Source organism: Danio aesculapii, chromosome 2 (genome assembly GCF_903798145.1).
Source record: "Danio aesculapii chromosome 2, fDanAes4.1, whole genome shotgun sequence".
NCBI classification, from domain to species: domain Eukaryota; kingdom Metazoa; phylum Chordata; class Actinopteri; order Cypriniformes; family Danionidae; genus Danio; species Danio aesculapii.
This window is the reverse complement of record NC_079436.1, coordinates 11,250,402-11,256,401: the sequence shown is the minus strand read 5'-3', so window position 1 is coordinate 11,256,401 and position 6,000 is coordinate 11,250,402. Positions and strand designations below refer to the sequence as shown.

General features: G+C 35.0%; 1 protein-coding gene across 1 annotated transcript in view; it reads left to right on the top strand.

The window, feature by feature from the left end:
• cdc73 (cell division cycle 73, Paf1/RNA polymerase II complex component, homolog (S. cerevisiae)) overlaps window positions 1–6,000 on the top strand; it is a 53,939-nt gene that overhangs the window by 22,549 nt on the left and 25,390 nt on the right. The gene's annotated exons all lie outside the window — the stretch shown is intronic.

Sequence of the window (6,000 nt, the reverse complement as noted above, 5' to 3'; positions counted from 1 at the left end):
GTGTAAGTGCTCTGAATCGGGCTCAGGTGTGGTTCAGTTGGCCGGCTCTGGCCCAGTTGGAAGAGGTGTACCAAAGTGTGGTGTGGTTGGGCTTTGGCATGGTAGTGTGAGTGCAAAGTGCACCTGAGTGTGAAACTGAAGACGCGACGTCACTTTTAAAGGGCTGTTTCATATGGATTTATTAAATGTTCTTTCTTTTCGATGAACGCGAAACGTCATAGTTGATTAAATTGACAAACCTACTGCTGCACGACAGCTGCACCTTCAGCAAACCTCCTAATACCAGCAGCACAAGGATTTTATGATAATTTCTGAGCGTCAAAAGTTGTGGATCTGTTCGGCAAAATATTTGACTGCGTGTCACTGCATCCCAAACAACTAAAAATAATATGAAATATGATGTTATAAACACCTGGGACTATATTTACTAAGCATCTAACGACTAGGACACACAAATGGTTAACAACGCATTGAGAGCCTGATTCAGCATGTAGAATGGCCGTTGGCTGAAGAGAGCCCTCTAATTGGTTATGTACCAGCGAATCAGAGTCTTGGAAGCAATTCAAGTCAAGATGGAACACATAGAAGCTGATTGTAATTTCTCAAATATCTGCAAACGATATGGATTGTTTGATTTATTTCAGGCATATTTGTTTACGTTTTGCACATGCACAGCGGAAGTTTAGGTTTCTCTATGTGGAATGAGAAAATGGACTACACCTCCTCCGCGGTTGTGGAAAGACATGTCCTCTTGACTCATTTCTTGTTTCCTTTTGCTGCTGTCTGTTTGGGGTGTCTATGGCAGTTTTGGTCCAGATGGGACCAGATGTGAGGGAACAACACAGTTGGTTTTTGTCTGTGCTAGTTGTTTGCTGTTGGCTTGATGATGTTCCGGCCATAGGCTTGAAGTAAGTTCTAACTTTGTGATTTAGAATAAAATCCTAATAATGTCTCTGCCAGTCTTAAATTTAGGTGTATTTTAAAGCGCTTTATAGCACTAAACTAGCTCTTAAATCTGTGAAACATTAGAAGTGGTGAAAATTGACTCAAGTTATGAAGAGATAAATCACAAACTATCCTAAATTGACTGTTGCCAGTAGTATGTCTCAAAACATAAACCACAGAATTCAAAAACAACCTGCAGACGCAGATCAAAAGTATCCCAATTTCATGGAAAAACGGTGGACCTGGCAATACTGGTCAGAATGGCAATAGTGGGATTAAGATGTTAACATGCCTGTGTATTTTGATTAAAACTGGCAAACACCTTATTATTATTATTATTATTATTATTATTTTATTTTTTTTTATTTTTTTTTTTATATATATAATTATTATAACGCTTGCTGTCATTTTGAGCTTAATCTCATTATTCGCATTATTCGAAGTATTGCGTTTACATAGGTAAAGTTTTAAATCAATACTGCCAAAATCTTGTAGTCACGTCATGAAGGTGTATGTAATCTAGTGAAATAACGGATCACACTATTGTTTTTAATCGTGGACAGAATAAATAATATTTTTTAACAAAAAATAACAATATTCAATATTCAAATTGTTAAAATGCAATATAAAAATAACCTGCTGATATTGCTAAATGTAAACATTTTAGCATGATCTTAAACACCCGTTTTTTTTGTCTCATTTTCAATTAATGATTCAATAACTCTTACAAGCTTTTAATTGCCAGATAAATTAATTTTGAAGAATTATTATTATTTAATTATTATTATTGTCACATGTTTGATGGCTGGTTGTCACCACCTATTGGCATAACAATTGAGTTTCTACAACCTTCGTTTGGAGCATCAAGTTTATTACTTTTTTAAACAGTGAATTTAATCCTTATCTTAAACATCAGTGTTTATACCTGATAATGGTACTTTTGTGCTATTTGAGATTTAAGTACTGTTTATAATACTTGTTGAAAAACTAAAGGCTGAAGCTCTGTCTTGGTCAAATGCAGACTTGGTTGTAAATATGCTTATTAATAAATAAAATGAATATAAATAAAATATTTCAATCTTTTAATGATTAACTGTGCAGCTATACAATGCAGGCTAAACAAGTAGTGACAGAAACACCTTTTAATAACCTTAGACTGTTTAAAAAAAAAAAAAAAAACGTGCACTAAAAATGCTGGGCACAATTTCTTAATTTCTTCACCATTTCTTCAAATTAATGCAATACAATATTGAGTTACTACCCTAAAAAGTAACTAGTTTTTTACCTTTATGCTTAGTAATAAGTTATGCTACTTTTGCTTTTACTTTTTCTTACGTGGTTGTGGCTTGGGAATACTGCTCTACCACTTGCTGCACAGAACAGAAGCCCAGAAAGGAGACACTGTGGCAGGAGAGTCAGAGCTTGTGCATGTCGGGTAATACTAGAAACATATTCCAGCTGACATTGCCAAGTTTTATACAAAAAGTCACCGGGTTTGTCGGTGTGATTAAACGTTTGATGGAAAAAAGTAAAACTAATTTAAAAGGGCCTAAAATTTCCTTTGTATGATGCTATATGGACCTTATATTGTAAGCATTTTTCAGCCCTTCAAAGATACTTGCTTTAACAGCATTGATGATGCTCACTGGAAGTGCCCATGCAGCTGGATTCAAAGAAAGGTCTTTGCACATAAACCGATGCGGAGTTGATGAGAATGGGCTATATGTGGATATTATCACACAAATAAGTCATTGAATAGAAAATACTGGAAACTCATTGTTTAAATTTACAGTAACAGAATAGTTAGAAACTTTCCGTGAGGACCACTTGACAGCCAGTGTTTCAAGAGCTCTCCTTACAGACTAAACAACAGGTTGTCTGGTTGCCAGTCGCAAACAATGGAGCACGCTCTGCTGGACTAATGACACCATTTCAAGTATTTTGTCTGTTATGTTCTGTTAAATGTGTTTTTTTTTTTTTTTTTTATGTTCATATCGGTGGCAAATTTGCTGGGAATCATACGATTTAAAAAAATAATAATTTATGTGCTTGTTTTTAAACCAAGAACACACGTTTTACCTGTTTTCATGCTTTAGGACTTGCCAAGTTTAGTTTGAGCAGAGATGTATAAAGTACTAGAGACCCAGACTTAAGTAAAAGTACAAGTACTCTATCAAAAAGTGACTTGAGTAGAAGTAAAAGTGCTCTTTAAGCACCATACTTAAGTGGAAGTACTAAAGTATTCAACATTTTTTGTACTTAAGTATTGCAAGTAGTTTATTTCAAAATTTACTAAAGTACTGAAAGTAAAAGTACAAGTATTGTGTAATGTAGTTATTAAAGAATGCAGTCAAAAGACATCATATTGTTTTGTTTATTTTAAATCTCTTTTTTGGGGGCACGCCATTAAGCAGAACGAAAAGAAACATGACTTACAATACTGTTTTTCTCTCACGCTTGAACCACAGATCTGACAGATTATAACAGCTTTAACACACACCTTTCAAAGTTGTGTGTCACAAAAACAGTCCATAATCCACTCAAAACGCTATTGAAACCCATTTTCGGAGCACAATTTACTGGTTGTGAACGCTGTAAACGAATGTTCTAATTCACTTGATTTTGATTTTATTGTAAAAAAAAGAAAACGTGTATATTACTGTGTTAAATGAAAATCTGAAATATTTTATGGCTTATGGCTATGATTTAGTATTCAAAAATGTTTCATTTTGATTGTTTTAATTAAATTGGTCTTAAACTTCATATTTTTATAGTATATTTATTCATTCTGGTACTTTTACCATAAACCAACATCTCAACCATTTGGTAGAGGTTGATATTTTAGAAATTATGGGATGTGTTGGGGGAAAATGTATTGATTGTGTTAACTAGCGACATTAGGAGTTAAGAAATGCAATAAATAAAAAAATTCTATTGTTTTTTTTCTTGGTGTGACAATTAAATGGTTACTTGTAATAAAATTGTGTCCTTTAATACAGCAGTAATATATATGAACTGTACCCTTAATTTGACCCGCTCAAAGAAAACACTCTTTCTGAATGGATCAAACAAAACTCATGCACAGAAGACAGCATGAGCATTTATAGCAAATAAACTAATGTAAATATTCTCCCGCCTGCTTTTTAAACGCTGACAGGCGAGGTCTTACACCCCTTTGATTGGTTATTGTCTTCACCTTCTCAACAGAAAGGGCTGCTATCGGCTTTAGAAATGAAAGCGTTGTTCACTGATGGCGGGAAGAACAGCCGCGGTTACAGTCTATGCATGTATAATACGTGGTTATCACAGGTAATCTATAATAGACACAGTGGAGAAAACTTGCACCTCATACACGCCCAGGTCTGGATCCACAAGTATCGCTTTAACAGCCAAGAGCCAAAAGTTACCTCACAAACAGGCCAGCGGGTCAAATGTCCAAAGTGAGAGAGGCAGAGATGGAGTCTCACAACATTTCTCTGTAGTAGTGAAATAGCGGCTTGTGTGCTGTGCCGCCTTCACTCGCCCTCGCGCCTCCGTCCTTCGCCATAGTATTGCGACACCGCACATAGGAGATAAATGACGTCAGTACGTAATAACCCGTTATGATCTATTACTGAACCGATATCGACCATTTTGACACCTCTAGTAACGAGTAACGATGCAGCTCATAAAAAATCTATCGGAGTAAAAGTATTAAACTCATCGAAAATATGTACTTAAGTAAAAGTGGAAGTAGGAGAAAAAAACAATACTCCAGTAAAGTACAGATACTGCCTTTTAGTACTTAAGTACAGTAGTGAAGTAGTTCTACTTCGTTGCTATACATCTCTGAGTTTGAGTATGCAGTGTTTCCCACAGACCTGCACTCTGTGCCATGGTATTCCCCCTGGGAAATTATAGAAAATCAGAAATGGTTGTTTCCCTGGTAACGGCTGTAATGATTCCAGTGCTGACTCTGAGCTTTCAATTGCTTTTTTTATCAGGCATTATAGATAAATCTTAATGAAAATGGCATTGTTACCTTTACTGCAAACTGTGTTTTTTCAAAGATGTGTTTACATTAAAACACCTGTGCCACACTTAGATTTTTAATACATGCAGTACTCATGTTTATTCAACTGAAAGCCTTAACCAAATAATTTTTGTGGAATTTTTATTTATTTTTTTTATATAGTAGTCCGCCACCACAAATAATACAATTTATGGGAAACGCTGATTATTTCGTGCAGCCGCCGTAATGCTCAAAGGAAATTTTCATGCACATTTTAGCAGTAAAGTTAGTTCTGTAATCAGCCATAAATCTCTAGAACCTGCTTTTTGGCACAGCTTTTACTACACCGAGCCATAGTTCACTGACAATGCAAAAAAAAAAAAATGCAGATTTAATTAATGCAGATAATTATTCTATGGTTTAATGGCTGAATCTATGGCTCTGTGTTGCACCTGAAAACATCTTAAACCCTTTTTTTTTTTTGCAATGTATTCGCAGTTTCTGCTTGATGGCACCCTTTGGCCTTTGGAGGAAATTTAGCATTGATCATATAGATTTCTTTTCAGTTTTTCATCCAGCCTGTCTGAGCATGTTGTATCTGCTTACTGTAGAATCTAATATTAGCTTACTGTAGAATGGGAAAATTGACTTTCTATTAGTGGATAAATTGCATCAAAAACTGACCTCAATTTTTTTTACTGCCTTATGGTAGTAATTTTCTTAAGCCTATTTATGAATCGTATACAAAGCAATGGTTAAAACTGCATCTGCAATTTTTATGCCAATTAAATAATGAAGATAGTCTGTATTAAGCATAAAAACATAGGCAAGGTCACCAGACACTATCAGGTTATTCATAAACCATGTGTTTTAGGGTGTCCTACTATGCCCATTTAAAAATGTGATGAACTATGTGTCTCCATAATGTGCATGTAAAGTTTAACCTCTACAAACAATCCGTACTTCATTATACAGTGTTGTAAATGTCCCATTTCATTTGGAAGTAAAAGGTTTTAGTTCACGGTTTCTGTCTTTTTAAATGCTAATGGTTACAGCTCCTTGCC